This window comes from Lissotriton helveticus, chromosome 4_2 (assembly GCF_964261635.1).
Source record: "Lissotriton helveticus chromosome 4_2, aLisHel1.1, whole genome shotgun sequence".
In the NCBI taxonomy this organism is placed as follows: Eukaryota; Metazoa; Chordata; class Amphibia; order Caudata; family Salamandridae; genus Lissotriton; species Lissotriton helveticus.
In genome coordinates, this window is record NC_136064.1 from 125719544 (window position 1) to 125738479 (window position 18936).

General features: G+C 39.6%; 1 pseudogene across 1 annotated transcript in view; it reads right to left on the reverse strand.

Moving 5' to 3' along the window:
- The window catches only part of LOC144752095 (nicotinamide N-methyltransferase-like), a 53614-nt pseudogene extending 40653 nt beyond the window's left edge, over nt 1-12961 (reverse strand). Inside the window, exons 1-2 of the transcript XR_013594025.1 lie at nt 12814-12961; nt 7892-8099 (exon numbers count right to left, since the gene is read on the reverse strand). The product of XR_013594025.1 is annotated as a nicotinamide N-methyltransferase-like (transcript). The remainder of the gene's footprint in view (nt 1-7891; nt 8100-12813) is intronic.
- Nucleotides 12962-18936: the final 5975 nt, after the last annotated feature.

Here is an 18936-nt window from a genome sequence, read left to right on the forward strand (position 1 = left end):
GGCACTTGTGGTGGAAAGGTGCCCTATTTCTCACTAGGCAGTCAAAATTGCAACAGTGCTGGGGAAGAACAGGAATGCGCCATATAATGTTACATGTGGTGGATTCCTGCCCTTCCTGCCCTTTCACTCAGAACAGCAAGGTGGCTAGCTGAGTGAAAAAAGATAAATATGGCCCTACATTCATATTTGACCTGTCTAGAAGTAGAGGATGCATCTCCTCAGAGCAGCAAGCAAAGACGTTGTCACTCTGCCTTGCTCTCCCACCTCGGTGGAAGTCCACAAATTTTAACTTGAAAGTCCAAAAAGACTGATATGGGGTTTTGCACACTCCTTCTTCATGTGGGGCTTAATCTGTTTACCCCCATCCACTACAGCAAGGGTTATTCAAAACCTGGACATTTATGTTTATTCTAATCTCTCACTTGACTCACTAGAAGAACAGGGGCATCATTTAAATTTCATGCAACAGAGCTACCTGGCATGTACATATGGTAATTCTTTTATTTTAGTTCAGGCTGAATTATGCAAGTGATGTTAACATGGCCAATCTCTGTCATCAGTTCTCTTCATTGGCTGCCTATCTGCTCCAAAGTTTATTTAAAGCCCGTACATTTGTCCATCATATTTTACATCATTGCAGTTACTGACAGGCAAATCTATACCCTATGCTCCAAATAGTTCCTTGTGCTCGGCCAACCAGTTCTTGCTTACTTGTCTTGAGCCAAAACAGCTACTTGTGGGGACAGGTCCTTCTCTATTGCTGCAGCAACACTGTGTAATTCTCTCCTATTGACCCTCAGTGCAACGTAGATATCTTTAGGAAAGTAATATATACTTCGGCCTGATTTAGAATCCAATGGACAGCTGATTGTAGCACTAGGGTTATGGAATACATTAATCTATCGCCCTGTTGGAGGTACCGCACTGAAGATTCATAATTGTCCACCAACAGGTGGTCATTTACAAAGCATTGGCAGCAATCACAGTCCTAGCAGTTTCCATCAGTCTTTAGATGTTAAGTGCTGAGTGTTCCAGCAACATGACCAAAGAGTTTTTTTCTTTATTAAAAAGAAATCCTTTGCAATTAAAAAAAATAATGCCTCTATGGGAGTTATTTCCAAAGCGGTAGGGAGATTTTCTTTTTCCCTCACCACCAGGGTGTGCCTAGCAGTGAAAGACAGTAACACAAATTCTATATGTCCACCAATCCTAATTGGGTAGATGGACACATAGCCAATTCTCCACCAACACTTACTTCTTTCGGCAATTGGAGACATTTGGTCATGCTCGTCATGGTATAATCACTGATGCGGTTAGACTCAATGTCCACCTGCATCTAAATTGAGTGGGGGTAGACAACAGTGTTGGTGGGGTGGGAACTCTGTCACCTTTACAACAGAGATTCTGCCCCACCAACATATAAATCAGGCTCCTGACTTTGTAATCAGTAATTCTTCTTTTTCAGAACCTAATTGTAATCTATCTTACTCATCTTTTTCAATGTGTTAGTGCAATCTAAATAAAATAGCATAACTTGACACTTTATCACGCTATATTGACACTGTATCAAGCCCTAGTTACCCACAATCCTGCATTTGACATTTGGAATAAGATTCTACTGATGTTTACATTTATTCAAAAATGGCCCTAAGGAAGTATGCTTACACAAACATGCACCAATTATGAAATAACTGAAGAAATTGAGGTCTACCTTGTATTCTATTGCCCAGCATATTGTTTTTAGAAGAAATTTGAGTGTCTAGAATTATAGGGTTGCTTTTTGTATATTCAAATCTGATATGTCTGCCATTCTATTCTTGACTGAAATTCTAAAATTATCAACATGTCCTGCGTTACTGAGTACGCATGGGTACAGCATTTATTTTTAACATTCTCAATTAATATTCTAAACCATCCGCCCACAGTCGTGACGAAGATAAATGAAAAGCAGAAAGTAGAAGCATTTCAGTTGACAGCACCCTATGCTGAAACAGAAATTCTACAGATCATAAAAAAAAGTCTGCTTGATAGTGCACCGGGTCCGAATGGTGTGCCGCAAGCAATCTATAAACAGGACCCCAACTTCTGGGCACGCAAGATGGGAAGTCTGTTCCAGATGATCAGCACCCCTAGTAGAATCCTAGAAAGCTGGAGAGGTGCGATTATTAACCAAATATATAAAGCTGGAGATCGCATAGATCCTGCAAATTATCGCCTGATTGCGTTGATAGATCCAGAGGCTAAATATTATGCATCCCTGATTCTAACGTACTTGATAAAATGGTCCGATGAAAACAAGAAAATTCCCATGAATCAGTCGCGCTTTCGACGCGGCACAGGTACAATATCAAATATATTAGCGATAGGGCTAATTGCCGATATATTATTACATTTGGCGACGCTTGGACTTACCTACACGGCTTGCAACTTCAAGGATCATCAAGAAATCAAGATTTTGAGCAACAAGTAAGGAAAAAGAATTTATTTAAAGCTACTCGAACTTCACTGGCATCCCTTAGCTAGTCCCACCAGTGACCTACCACCGGTCGCCCTCCAAATTGGATATGCCAGTTCTTGCAAGCATACAACTTAAGTATGCCAGTCCCAGTGCAACGCTTCTTCCTGCCTGCTCATATTGTTATTGGAGACACTACCAGTTTAATATAGAAGAACGTCAGGGACTATCGTAATTTCTGCTTTGCCCTGTTACTGCCAGCATACAATTGAAGTGTGCCAGATTCTACTGTTTAAATGACTTTTACTTTCCTTCCTGAGATTAATTTAAGCCTACATATGGTCAGCACGTGCTTGTGAAGTAGACGCACCCTCAGGACTTTAGTGAGTAGGGGCGAGTGAAAGAAATTAAATTCGGTAAAAGGAATGCCTTCCAGTTCAGTAATTCCTCACTTAGAGAAACCGGAGGAAAAGACTCAAATGAATCTTGTGGTTAAGTACTGCCACTTGGTGGAGGTATGTTTGACTTTTGTTTGTCTACTTCGTGTGAATTCAAAAGGATACATGATTTTGCGGCTCGTTTTTGACGTGACAAATCGAAATCTCTGGCTCTGTTACTTTATGTTGTCAGGTGAGAGACTAACTGTACATTGTATTGGGGTAGATCAGGACTTTTTCATAATATCGTCACTTAATTCCTATCAGTATATGGCGCGTGTGCTACTCTTATCTCGAGCTTGTTGTGGTGACAGTTGGCCATTACCTGTCTCTCCTTTACCATCATTGTCACGAGCGGATTTCAACCCGCGCACTTTTACGTGCGTATTCCATTGCTGCCTCATTCTGCGCGTACTCCTTCACGAGGTCCTCCACCTTCATCATCAATTTACAGCATGGTGACACCGGGAGCCATCCGGCGCGGCGTCACTCTACGTGCCTCCATTTTGTGAATGTCATACAATCAATCATTCACACAGCTTTCTAACGTACGCTGCCAACCACGTCCTGTATTTCCCAATCACCTTGGTTTAGGGTGATTTCGGCAGATTTCTGGGGATTCTATCCAGCGTGTCGAGTTCTACAGTTTTTCAGCGATACGCACGCTTATGACTTATTGAGGTCATAATCTATAGTAATTCCTTACAACAGCGACGCACACGCGTAACTTTAATTAATTCGATAAAGTGCAGTTTTTTTCAGCGACGCGCACGCTAAATTTATTAATTAAATACAGCGCTTCCTATGAGTAATTTTTTCTGTTAGTCTCTTCAAAATTCACCAATGGACACCTTATTTTTCAGCTTCTTGGGCACATTTCTCACTTTTTCGCTATGGTTTGTGGTGGACTTCGATCTCTAGTAAGTGATTCTACAGTTTGATACAGTGGATACATTTCACCTCATTTAAAGTCCTGCATTATTTTTCAAGAAAATAAGTCTACGTTCTATTTATGATCAGATCTTCATTCTGACAACGGTGTCCACTTTATTTATTTTAGTTTGTTGCTTTATGGAAGTCTGTATTTAGATATATCGTGTTTAGTTCAACATTTACAAGTGTTAGCATTCTAAAGTTAATTTGCTAATTTAGAAGATTATTTTCACGAGTTTTAAAAATAGCATACTAAAGACAGCGACAGGCACTCCACCTATGCTTTGTGGATTTTAAAGCGGCCTTCGACCACGTTAATCGACACACATTATGGGCCAAACTTAAGCATCAGGGCTTACCGGACATGCTTCTAAACCCAATCATTGAGCTCTACACTAACACCTGGATGCAGGTTAGGATTGCCGATGGTCAGAGGCTCACACGGAGGATCTGCACTAACGAAGGGCTTAAACAAGGCTGTGTATTGGCCCCGCACCTTTTCAACTTATTTATGGCTGACTTAACACCAAGGTTAGACAGGGTCAATTCTCACCCACTGCGGTTGGGTACACTACCACTAACACACTTGTCCTATGCAGATGATGTTGTACTTATAAGCCATATGCGAGTTGGATTGCAACGATCAATTTATGAGTTAGCCGATTACACCAAAGCAAACCTAATGGAAATAAATATAAAAAAAAACAAAGGTCATGATTATAACAAATTGTCGACAGAAACATCCAACATTTATAATTGACAACACCAAGTTAGAAGTAGTTGCAAACTACAAATATTTGGGTATATATTTGGACCGTAGGTTTTCTTTTACTACGCAGCAGGAAACAATTGAAAAGAAGGGAACTGCTCTACTGTTTGCTTTTTGCAGTATTCTGAAATGACTAAAAGACCCATCGTTCGTCCCACTTCTTGCTGTCACAAAAACAAAACTACTACCGACTATTGCATATGGAAGTGTTGTTCATCACAGGAAAAGTGCGCCATTATTAGACAAAATACAAACACGAGTCTACAAAAGAGTATTCCATCTGCCATGTGATGCCTCGCCAGCCCAAGTACACCTTGAGTTTGGATTACAACAACATGAAATACACAAAAGGTACGAGACAATCACATTTTGGTATAAAATATGGCTGAATCGGGATCTAGATATTAACTCTGTACTCTGGGAAGCTCTGCAAAATGATTCAAAATCATACTATGCAAGGTACTTTAATACCTCACTGAAAATAACTAAGATGGAGGCCCTCTGGCAAAGGAAGCTGCCATGGACATTTTTTCAGATGATTATACAAAAAGCAGCAAAAGCTCACTCATTAATTGAAGATGAAGCAATCTTAAACCGATGTGCACACGCATGAATGGTCTTATAAGCATACACTAGGTCTGAGCCAGCAGCATATCTGACCTTAACATTCCCGCCGCATCTGAAAACTAAGTATATGGAGCTGCGCATGGGGAAATTGCCAACCAATGCCGATCAACCGATCTGGAGGACCCCAGGCCGAAAAGATTGTGATCTATGTGGAGCAGCAGTACAGGATTTTATGCACCTGATATGCATCTGCCCAGGCCTAGGGCACAGCCTCCAGGATTTGCTTAAGAGAAAGTTTAATGAAAAATGCATTCGTACCTGCAGATCGGCAATATTAATGAGTATGAACTCAAAGGACCCACAATTATATAATCACATTTTTAACCTGTTTTGAGAAAGTGAAGAAAGAATAATGTAGCAACACTTGTGGAATTTGTAAAATTGCTAAATGTTTCTTAAACTTGATATTAATCGTTTACATTTTATCTTATTAATAGTCCATGCAGGCAATATGTAATATATTTTATCTTATGGAACATTGTAATGGTTTTAATTAACTACATAATAAACTATGTAGTAATTGTATTCTTGACTGTCTCTCTCTTCTAGCATTTAGCTTGGCTAATAAGATCTCAGCTTTCGTTATTCTTCTCCTAACCATCAATTAGTTTGATATTAGTACTCAGGGCCTGCTTAGAGATTGTTAGGTGAAATATAATGTCTGCCATATTACAAGTGATCCAGGACATAATATACTGCGACAATAGGGACAGTATACTCTGTCATATGTGTGAAAGAATATTCATCCACCAAAGTCTAAATCAGACTCAAAGTCATAGAATTGCCCTTTCTTTGAAACTGTGAGATTCTGAACTGCGATAGCCGACTTAGATTTTAGACTCATTTTTGTTTAATAAATGTCCTCAAGTGTATCTTTTCACAAAGGTTCTATTTATAGGTAAAGTTACATGTGAGTAAATCTACGTATGGAAGCTTAGACATACACTATTGAGTAACTTTGCTACTTTAGGATATCATCATTCACTTGCTAATTATTAAAAATTATGTATAGAATTAATAATAAAAAAATATATATTGGATTATAAGTTTACCATACTTAATGATGTTACATGTATTTCTCATTTCAAAAAAAGCTCTATTACAATATATTAATATTTGATAACAATATGTGTACTTTTAGATATGTTTTTAAACATTTAAAATGAATTTGTTCCAGTTTTCAAATCATTTAAATATTTCGTTCCATTTCATTTTATTTTCCATGGGGGTTTAATTGAAGTTATTAGCCCAAATATTTTCTGAGAAGGGGGTTTACATTATCAGCAGTTAGCCATGTGTGGTGATGGGCTTACACTACCTCTGATGCGGAGTACATATCAATTTTTTTTCATTGTAATAACTTAAGAAGTGCAGCTTGGGAAAGGTAATGGTGTTACTATTTTGAAGATGGGTGAATACCCCTATCTAAATCCCTATCTAACGCGCCCTTAAATTCTCTATGCTCCTTCATTAACACTTCCCGTTCAGCAGTTAGTATTCCCCAGCCCAGTAAATCCTCCATGTCTCTCCCATATTTGCAACTCAAATGCATTCTAATGAGTGTGGAGACTCCGGTGATGATCTCTGCACAAAATAAAGATTTGGGAGGCACAGGTGGAACTACAACATGAAGGTTTGTGAATAGCATTTTTATATAATGATAGTAGTAGTACTGAAGTAGAACTAAACATACTACAAAAACATTTGGTGAATATGTCCCTGAATATTTATTTAGATTTGGTATCTTAAAATGTGCTCTTGATTTGATATGGCTGCAATTGTACAATGATAACATAGGTTAGAAATGTTCTAAGTGTTTCCATTTTTTAGATCTCTTACTATTTTGCCCAAAAAAATTGACATTTCATCTACTAAGCTTAGGGCGTGGTGTAGAAACAGCGAGGGGTTGGGAGTTGATCACCACGCTCTTTTGAACTACCTGCAATACAATCTATATATCGATATAGTTGCATTGCGAGATTTCAAGTTACGTCCAGTGTCACAAAAGCTGAGCTAAGGCATTTTAAATAGGTAGGACACTTTTTGTGACTCCCATCGACTGGCTCCAAACACAAGGATGAATGATTACAAGGAACAGCATACTACTGTTATAAACAAAATCCCATTTGAGAACACCATTTATAGAAGCAGGCACCCCAACAGACTTCCTGGAGAGGAAACTGTGTAATGGAACAGCATCGCTCTTTGAATGTTTTATCAATTCCTTTTAGAATTAAGTAATTTTTTTTAACTTTTATGAGCACAATTGCAGTAACAAACCAGTGACACACCTCGATGCTAATCCTAAAAACAACGGAGATGTCCAATGCATGACTTCTCCTACTTGTGATTCAGAATGAGTTGATAACCTTTTGTGATACAAAACAAATTACCAAATCACATTTACCAAAGAACTTCATTTTGAGAAATGGTGAGTGATAGATTTGTCATGCTTGCTCACTTACAGGTTCAAAGATGGAAAGCAGTTTGATGAACGCCCTACAAATATCTAGTATCAACAATGAAAAAGTGGCATGAACCTGCTGCTCACCTCTGGAAACTTTTAAATTGATTTCAAGACAGTAAATCTGCTGCCCTCGGGGTTAGGATTGCTGGCAAGGTAAGAAAAGGTAGGCATTTGTAATACATCATCAGGTGCAGAATACATACCTGTTGCCCTGAAGCTCACAAAGTGCCTTTACTGCATGACTCCAGTCCACAGCTCCAGGTTCATTTCTCCTCCACTTCTCAATCTCTGTAACACACTGATCCGTGGAGCCACCAAGAACGATGTCTGAAAAATAGTCGCAGGCTGGAAAGGTCCAATGAAAGAAAGGAGCATAGGACAGCTCAATCAGCAGCTTCCCTTTTACAGCACCTGGAAAGAAAAATGTACAGAAATAGATTATTGATTAAGATTTTTGAAGTAATTAAATCATATTATTCTCTGCTCCCCCAGTAACTTGGCACATATCAATCAGGTTTATTTTCAGAGGCAGCGTGTGAAGTATTTGTGTAGCACCTCAAACAGTAAAACAGTAAAAACATCACGCCAGAAGATACCACAATTGGTTGGACAAAAAGCGATCAATTTCATGAACGAACTAGACTACAGCTACAACAATCCAAAAAGTAGAACTTGAGTCATGAATTTTTAAAGAATAAACTGAAATTTAGTGTTTAAAAGCATAATACGCCAACCAGGGTTATCTGCTCATGCTTCACTGGAACAACTACTAAAGTTCAGGCCAAAGACAATGGAGTCTCGTCCAGATATCACTTACTCCTTCTTCTTTTCTCTTACTATGCTTCTTTTTACATCACTCCCCTTCCCTCACTCTTATATCCCTTCTCTCACTGTCACTGCCTACACTCAATCTGACTCCTCTTTCCTCACTTCATGTTCTCCTCTCTGTGCATCAGTCCCATTCCCTTTCTGATGCTCCCATTCCCTCACTCCCCCTCACTCTCTTTCACTCACTCCATCCGCCATACCTTTCCCTTATTCTCCTTTACTCATTCCCTTTTGCTAACTCCCATTCCTTTAGTCTCTCACTACCCTTCACTCCATTTCTCTCTCCCTGTCTCCCTCTGTCTCACTCAGTCTAACCACTTCACTCCCTATCAGTTACTCATTCTCCCTCTCTTTCTCTCTCCCTCTCTCCCTCTCTCTCTCTTCCTCACCCTTCCTTTCTTTTCCTTTCTGTTTCCTTCACTCCTACTTTCTTTTGTATTATGAAATATATATTATAACTCATTTTTTTCTTGTCTTCCACAGATACTATCTTTAAAGAACAAATGTACTATTAACTTGTCATTATTTATAAGGTAAGTATAACAAACAAAAAATACCTTTTCATCACTCTCTTACTTCTCTTTCTCTCTTTCCCATTCTTTAATCTTTGTCTTACTACCCTTTCTTTACTCATCTTACTCACCTTTCCTGATTTTCATTACTCCACTTCATTCATATTTACAGTCCTTTTTCACTATCAGTACTCTTTCTTCACCCTCACTCACGTTATCCAACTACCTCTTTCCCCTCTCTGTCCCTCACTTTTCTTTCCTATCTTACTCCATCACTACCTTTGTCTTGCTGTATCGATCAATCTCTTCTCACTCTCCCCTTACTCTCTTTCCTTCACATCATCCCTCACTCTCTTTTACTCACTCCACTTCTCTCATTCCCCCTCACTCTCTTTCTCTCACTCCATCCGTCAGTCCTCTTCCCTTACTCCCCTTTCCTCATTCACTTTTGCCAACTCTCATTCTTTTAGTCCTTCACTCGCCTTCACTACATTTCTCTCTCCCTCTCTCCCTCTGTCTCACTCAGTCTAACCGCTTCACTCCCTGTCAGTCACTCGTTTTCCCTCTGTTTCTCTCTGACTCTCTTCCTCTCTCTCTCTTACTCATCCTTCCTCTCTTTCCCTTTCTGTTTCCTTCACTCCTACTGTATCCCTCAGTCCCTTTTGCACTCTTTCAATCTCCTTCCTTTTCTGTCATTCCCCTTTTGTCACCCTCGAACCCTTTCTCTCATTGTTACAGCCTTTCACACTTCCTCAGTATTTTTCCCTCACTCCCCTTACCTCACTCCCTTTCCTTCACTCCTTTTTCGTCACTCCCTCACTCCATCTCACTTACTCAGTTTTGTTCACTTCCTTCCTCTCTTTTTCCCCTCTATGTTCCTCACCCATTCTCCCTCTGTCTCATTCACTCTAACTCCTTCACTCCCTCTCTGTCGCTCTTTCCCTCTCTCTCCCTTACCCTTAATCTTCTTTCTTCTGTCTTTCTACCATTCCCCCACTCTCCCTCACTCACTTTACTTCTCTCTTGATTTTATTTCTTCTCCTCAACTCTCCTTCCCTCACCCTCATACCCCTTCACTAACTGTCACTGCCCTTAACGCACTGTCACTCCCCTTCCCCATTACACTTCCTCCTGTCTGTATCTCACCCCCCTTCTATTTTCTGCTCTGTTTCCCTCCCTCTTCCTGACTCTTCTTCCCTTACTGTTTCACTCCCCTTACTTCACTCCCTACCCTTAATCCCCTTGTTTCAGTCACTCTTTGACTCCCCTTTCCTCACTCATCATACCCCCCTTTCCTCACTCATTCTCTCAGTCCCTTCCTCCTCTTCACTCAGTCATTTCAGTCATTCGTTTATACACTACACATTCATTCAAAAAAAGAATGACACAGTATATAAGAAATACAACTCTTCTTGGAGTAGAAAAGTTATTTCTGAAAAGAACTGTTTTTGTCTTCTTGTTTTATATATATTTTTTTGCTTTTTTAAACAGTTTTTTGTATGAAAAAAAAATTAGGAAACGAAAAACTGTTCAACAGGAACAAACTAAATAAAATTTGTAAAAAATTATTTTCGTGAGCATTGGTGTTCCCTAATCTTATTTTCTATTAGGTTGACACTCTGCTCTTCGTAGCATAGTATTTCAGAGCAAAAGTTACATTTAATATGTACATTGCCCAAAAGCGGGCGGGTAAGTAAAGCTGATGTCGATGGAGATGCAGATGGTGCTCCTGATGAGGTGCTGGGGACAGCAGGTGGAAGTTGTCTCGCAAGGGCTCTTGGGGAGGCCTGTGCATATTGGTGAGGGTGCACATTTTTCACATGCCGCAACATGGTGTGAATGCTGAAGGAGTATTTCTTCTCTGGGTTTCCCCTCGACAGCACACTCCCACAAATAGTACATGTTACCTTTGCAGCATTCACTTTTTTCTGCCCCTCAGGAAAGGTGAAGAACTTCCATATGAAGGATGTCTTCGTCTTCTTGGCACGTGGGTCCACATCTGATTCAGAAGAGGAGGAATCCTGGGGCTGCTGTCGCTCTGCCATATTTCAACTCCAAATCCTGGAAGAAAACTCCAAAGCTGGAACAAAACAGCAAAGGTCCTTCTCCCAAGAAAGTCAAAGAGATAGTGAGGGAAGTGCGTGGGGTTTTCGAAGATTCGGGAAAATAAACTACTATAAACCAATGAAAAGTGTTGTTTTCAAGTCACATGACTTTACGTGCGCGCTCTCGTGAAAAGGAGGCAGGGAAAAGACTCCCTGACCCCCTAGGCCTTCTCATGGGGTCCCTGAAGGACCCCAAAGGGCAAAATAAACATTTTATTTTTTTTAAGTAATCGCGAGGTGCCCGCACGGTGCACGCACCCTCCAGGCAGAAAAGAAACAAAAGTGGAGAACTTGAAAAGAGGGCAGGGTAGAGACTTCCAGACCCCCTAGTCCTTCTCAGGGGGTCCCCAAAGGACACGGAAGAGCAAAAAACACCTTTTTTTTTTAAAAGAAAAACCGCGAGGTGTGCGCTTGGGGCATGCACCCTAGAGGCAGAAGTGAGTCAAAAACAATAGTAGAAAACGTGAAAAGGGGGCAGGATAGAGACTCCTTGACCCCTTAGGCCTTCTCAGGGGTTCTCTAAATCTGTGAGGTGCGCGTACATTGCGCGCACGTAGGAAATTTAAAAAAAAGAATTGTTGCCAAATTTGACTGTTTATATTTTGATTGAACATGTAGCCTATACTATTCAACTTTATACAAGTCATAAAAAATATGTGTGCCGTTGTATAATATAGGATACAGTCAATGTATTACAATATACAAAGGTAGTTTGTTGAAAAATAAATATATAACTTATATAAAAATTGATACAGAAATTAGCATTTTAAAAACCTTTAAAATTCACTAAAAAAACATAGATTTCTCACACGTTATAGTTAGGAATTAGCATTGAAAAAACCTTACAAATTCACTGAAAAAAACATAGGTTTCAGGCCTGATATAGTTAGGAATTAGCATTTAAAAAACCTTTGAAATTCACAGAAAAAAACTGTAGATTGTAGGGGTGTTATAGTTAGCTGGACATTTCACTCATACAAAACCATTGAAATTACTCCAATATAGTTATTTGTACTAACTATATCTCGCGCGCCCGCAATCCACTGCTGATGATGTCACATATTACATCTTTGAACGTGCACTATTTATCCTCTGGGCAAGCTAAAGGTTATGAGGGTGTAGGTTTTATGTCCAATGTGATGTTGAGTCTATTTACATTATCTAAGGTAAAATACCTCCAACTGTGCATATATACTAAGGTATAACTGTGTTATCATGAAATAGTGAGATAAAAAGATTTATTAAAACAACTAGGCGAATATATTTGTATATTGCATTCATGAATCATCAGAATTTTAATATCACTAATATTTCATGGGATCAGATCTGTAATACAATTTGTCTCTTCTCAGTCTCTGGCGCATTCTATATATTGAGCTGCAGAAACAGCCTCCTGTGTTTTATTACAATTCTCTATTCTCAAAACGTAAAATATTTGTGCAATATCAGGGAAAATAAGTGACATTATTTTTAGTCCATCTTGCTTTTTAATACACAGTGTAGAAGACGCTATAGATGAGTGGTAAATATTTATATATTTTTCAATGTACTTTTCATTATCAAAGTGTTCTTGCCCTAAGCACAGAAATTTACATTTGATCATTCATGTCAATTGCCTATCCCTGCTTTTGATTTAACTATCAAAGTAAAATAAAAATACATTTATTATTAAAAACAGACCTGAGGAGAAGATTTTGTTGAACGTAGGTAACATCCGTGTAATCGCATCATCATGGAAGGCAGAATTCTTTGTCATAATTGCAGCCACTGCCGCTGTTGGATCCAAGTATTGATCATGGAGCTCTTTCGGGTCAGAAAATGATGCCATGTTCAGTGATGAAAACTTTCAAACTTGACTTCTACTGTGTGTGCACCTATTCTTATATTAAATAATCTAAATTGCAAATCATTGATGAACAAAAGTCACTTTTATTTGCGTGCGCTCCAAATCTCATTCCAAATTCTATTCTTATTTGATGTCAACTGAGTAAGCATATACATATTTAGAATCCTGTTTGCAAAGCATAATGCTATAAAGTGAGCCACATGTTCCATCACCTAAGTTGAAACAGATTCAGCAAGGCAATTTCTGCAACTACAGTGAATAGGTTTTTTGGAAAAGTCCTTTAAAATATGCACTTGCTATTCATTCTCTTACAAGCTTGGCTTTGGGCTTTTAGTTTTTAGTGTTTTCTATTGTACAAGGAAATTATTAATATCACACAAATACACAAAACGTAGGCCCTAATTACGATGTCAGTCAGATGAGAGTACGACTAGCATTGTTTCTGGACAGCCGGACAAGGAGTCGGAAGTCCTGCTTCCACCATTATGCTGGGGCCATCTTCACACTGGTTAGAGACTATATCATTTCTTTTGAGGCCTGTGCTGCAGCACCAGCCTCAATAGAAAATATACACATTTATACCATCCATCGACCGTATGGCAGACACCATGCGGTGCCTGCCATGTGCTTAAGGATGTATGGTGCTCACCCAGACCCCATAGCAGAGGGCCATGAAAGGGCAGGTGCAAAGTGACATCGTAACCCCAACGTTAGAGTCAAGTCTGGCTCCACTGTCATTTTGGGTTTTCTGTTCTGCCCGCCCTTCAGAAGCAGAGGTGTTGGATGGCTTTCTGCCCGACATAACTATCACCCCCTTAAAGTATAACCATGTGCGTGATATCAGATTCACACAAAATCTGATAAATGTTCCAATGTAGGCAAGAACCACATTGTGAAAATTTCTTAAAAAATAAGAAGGGGTAGTCATACCAACCCTAAAAAAACCTCTTTGCGTATATCAAAACAACATTTTGAGAGCATTTCCAATAAGCCCATGGTAGCTCTAGCACAAGCAGCCTGCTGGCGTATATGAAAGGTGTGCTATGTTGAAGCAGCTCCAACAATTATAAAGCAAAAAACAAAAACAGTCAAACTTTTTAGCTTTTCTCAAGGTCTATTAGACTCCTTCAAAGTTTTATGCAAATTCTTCAGGATTTTGCCAGCAACTGATCTCAGTGGAAGCAACCTGGATTTTGCCATCGCTGGAGAGTGTTTCACCTGGCAGAAATATTTATTGCCTTTCACTCATTCAAGGTTTAATCTTTGGACTTAGTTCCTTTTTTGGAAGCAGCAATCATCTGGCAGAGCAAGGCTGAGCAGAGCTCTGCAATGCTGCACACCTTTGACACGATGACACACTGAATCCATTTTGATTGGAGCAAAAAGTGCTGAGCAGTATGAACCTGGATTTCTTGCCAACCTTCAGTGCGACCTCCATGGGTACACTTCAGCAACTTCCCGAACCTTCCAGAAACTAAAACAATGACAAAGGCTTTGGCTTAAAGTTTAGAAGACATGTTACCCCATCACAAATGTGACAGATATTCCAGTCACCTTATTACAAGTATCACAGGATAAATTTAACTTGTAACAAGGGAAAATGATATTTCTCAATCCAAAAATCAAAAATGTTTAAGTTCCGAAATTTGAAACTTGGATGGTAATTGGTGGCCACTCCTCTCTCCCAAACTCTGAATAATAATGTCTGAAATGGGTTAATTAATTTGAGATGACAGCACCCCAACCAACTCATAAACTCACTCTGGTTAGATCAAAATTCAACACAGAGTTATTTTCTGTTAAAACCATGGTAGCTATGCCACAAGCAACACACAATCCACAGCAAAGAGTGTGTTAAGTTCAAGCAGTACCAACAATTTTTAGTAAAGTACAAAACATGCTAAAATTCCCATACCAAATCACAAAGTTAGAAAAAATGATTTGTGAAGAAAAAGGTACCCACCATCAGAATACATTATGTACTTTTCAGTTGTTTTCCCAAATTTCAGTCCCCACAAAATGTACTTTTGTAGTAAGTTCAGTACTGGGATGGGAGATAAATATAATGCAGAGTAGAGTTTTTTTTGCTTATGGCTCCCCAACTTACTATTTTTGTGATTTTCACAGGCGGTTGTGACAATTCAAGGTGAGAAAGCTGCTACTCGAGTAGAAAATCTGGTATACAACCTTTACAACAAAACTTTTACAACGACCTACCATTACAACGCAACTTTTACAACGCAAACTATTACAACGCATTGCGCTGGGGGGCGCTCTAGGATAGGGAATAGGTTAATTTACTATCCAATAACCTTCCCTACTATCCACGGGGACTGGAGTTGGAATAGTAAATTAAACTATTCACTATCCAGCACCCCAAAGCGCTATGCGTTGTAATGGTATGCGTGGTAAAAACCGCTTTGTAAAGGTAGGCGTTGTAAAAGTATGTGTTGTAACGTCATACATCCAGAAAATCTACTTGGGTAACAATAAAGGAGCAACGCCCTCTGGCATGCCATGAGATGGCGCTTTCAAAGATTTTGTAACCCAGAACAAGCTCCCGGTGCTATAAATCAGTGCAAGCAGAGCAACATGATGACTTAATTTAACTCCTCAGAATTCCACGCAGTGAAACTCCGCAAGTTCCATCCCCCCTATTCAGCACTACAAAAAGCCAACTACTGATACTGCGCCGTCTCTCTTAAAATATTGGGGGTATAGACCTAAAATAAAACCTCATAGGAATTAAGGTTAAATTAAACAAAAATAAACTAAAGTTTAAATTTTTTGAAATAAGTATTTTAATTATAATGAAACAATATATATAAAATATAGTTTGTATTTATCCATTTAAAAACCTCTCAAAACATAGCCTGGTTAACACCCTAAAGATCACTCTACAAGGCGCCATGATGACCAAATATTTGCTGACAAACAAAGCCCCAAATGGCCTCACGGTGAATCATTTTCAACACTTTCTAGAAGACACTTTCTTTGAGAAGGAGTGGTCCCTAGTCGCATGAAAGCGAACTAGGGACTGGCCCCTTCTTTACCATTAACACTGCAACAATGCTCTCCAACGCTTTACTGGAATCCCGATAGTGGAACGGGAACTTAAAGCTAGCATTCAAATATATGCCTTTAAAACCAAGTTAGCAGAGATCAACAACAAAATTGCTGATAACAAAGAATACTTGATAAAACAGAAAATGTTAAAGCTCCAAAACGATATACAGAAATTTGATAGAAAAAATCTATATCCATACATGAGAGCGGATTACACCCCAATGGGTGGAAGTAATTCATCAGATGAAGGCTCCAATACAACGAGGAGAGGTTTTTCAATCAACAGCGATCAAGTAATGGTAGTTGGGGCAGTAACAATTCTAGATGCAATACATGTCCCATGTATCCTGCGTATAACATGCACCCTATCAGGGACCCCTGTGTTGGCAGTTCCCCATGTGCCAACAGGACATCCTCAATTCTTCCCACAAGGAAACAAACCCCTTTTTTGGACAGAGGCTGGGGCAGAGGCAGAAGAAGCGGGCGAAGAAGAGGGAATCGAAAGACAAGTGCAATGTCAGGAACAACCAACTCTCTCAGTAGAGACATTAGCCAGACAAGAGGGAAAAAAAACTGATTGTTAACCTTTCATATATGACTCTCACTGATTCTGAGAAAAAGGTCCCACAGAAGGGTTTGGGTTACGTCCCTACCCCTAAGATTGATAGGTTTTGTGATAATTGTGAAATTCAAGGTTTTTTCCGTAAAATATACCTCAAAGTCAATTTCCAAGACACACTGACACTCCTCACAGATGATATAGGGTTACATAACCCTTCTACCTTTACACCTAGAAGCAGTATGGTACCGAATGTTGTACTAACCTTTGAGCAGGCGGTACTCAGAGATCTAACTAGTGGCACAACACCAACCACCTTTCACAATTTATCCTGAGCTGAACTGGTGGGTGCCATATCCCTGGCTGATGATCCCAGAATTACCATCAAACAAACAGATAACGGTGGGGCAATAGTTATGTCAGCAATCAGAGATATTACACTCCTGTAACAGACAATGCACCCCCCTGCTTTACCACTATCATTTCAACCATTGTCTTTTCTGCAGAGACCGAGGGGTGAATCAGCAAGAAGGAAGTAGACTTCCTCACTACCAAGGACCTCAAGATACCCTACGTCTATATCTTGCCTAAGATTCAAAAAGGGATAACTCTTGTCCATAGCAGGTCTATCGTCTCGGGGATTGGGTCAAGGTTTTGTGATCATTTTTTGCAACCTCTTGTTAGAACTACTCCATCATTTTAAAAATACACCACCAATGTCCTTCGCCTGATTGAGGGGGTCCAAAATCCAGAGGAAATAAACCTGCTGGTTACACTGGATGTTGAGGCCCTCTACACCAATATCCTGTACGTGCTACCTTAAGCGCCATAGATGATGCCCTGACAAACCTTGAGGGGGACTCACCTTTGCCTGTGCCTTTTGTCCTGGAGTATGCCACACTGACCTAGACAGAGTCAAAGTAAGTAAGTTTACTGTTTGGAGTTAATTAAAATCTTTATAATTTTGTTGCATAAAAACAAATGATTGAGAGATAAAATGTACAAACTGACAGGATAGTTAAAAATAAAAGTTTCTATAATGTAATTACAATGTCTTTGTTCATAGCACTTCACACTTCGGTTTTGTGCCTTTATCTCTCCTTTTTCTCAGTGTTCAGGATTAACTGCGATGCCTTTTGACAAAATCTGGCAGCCATGCACGCTGTCTACAGCTGGTAGCTGTTCAGTGCTAGCATGACGGCCGGGACAGAGTCATTTTTTGAATATAACTAACTACTCTGCCATCAGACCCAGGGCACTCCAATGGGCAGCATATTCGCGCCGAGCGTGGCATGTTTGTATATGTCTGCTTTTGAAGAAAGAGAGAACTAGAGTGCATCTAACCCTTTCCACACCAATTTGGTGTTGTGGAACAGATTAATTGATGACATCTTCATCTTTTGGAAGGGGGGTCGGTTGGCATGTGATGAATTTTGTCAATGGATTAACATCCCAAATCCATACCTGAAGTTCACTAGCACTATCTCGGACAATAGCATCCTTTTACTTGATCTAAAAATCAGATTCAACGAAGGCCACCAACAGTAATAGCTTGCTATTATGCAGCAGCCATTACCCCAGAGCCCTGAAAGAGAATCTGCTCTTCGGTCAGTTCCGAAGGATTAGGTGGAACAGTAGTTATGAGGCCGAATTTAAGTCAGAGGCAGCCATCCTAGCGGATAACTCATGCAAAAGTGAACTCCTGAAACACCCACCAGGCGTTTACCATAATAGTGATTACTTTGTGTATAAAACAAGTATTCTACATGCAATAGTTATTTACATGCAATGGAAACACTGACCTACACCAGCATGGGGTAGCTCACAAACATTTGCACATAGGTTTGCATAATTCTCTGGTCACGATACAAATGTTATTATTATAGGCTTGCACCATCACCAGCATGACAAATATGCTCACTAACACAAAGTTGGTATATTCTGCATATTTTCTTTTTACATTGTCCACACAAGAGTTTGACTTTTGAAGTGCACATTTGAGTTAAAATCAATTTCAGGAAATAAATATTGGCAGGTTCAGTGGAATGAGGCATTATTCAAAGCATACCAGAAAACACATTGAATGATTTTCCTGAACACAACTATACAGCTGACAACATGGGACCAATCAGAGGGGATGGTTAGTGTGCTGTTAAATGCAAACAACTGTCATGCTCATTTTGTGGGTGACCTGGAAGGGTTCAAAATCACCAGTTCCAACCCGTGTTAGATTTATAAACAACACTCGGGGTGGTAATAGTTGAAAGTTTTGGGAAGCTGTGCCCTTTTGGATAAAACAATGATTATCCCTTCTTTCTGATGACATGGGATT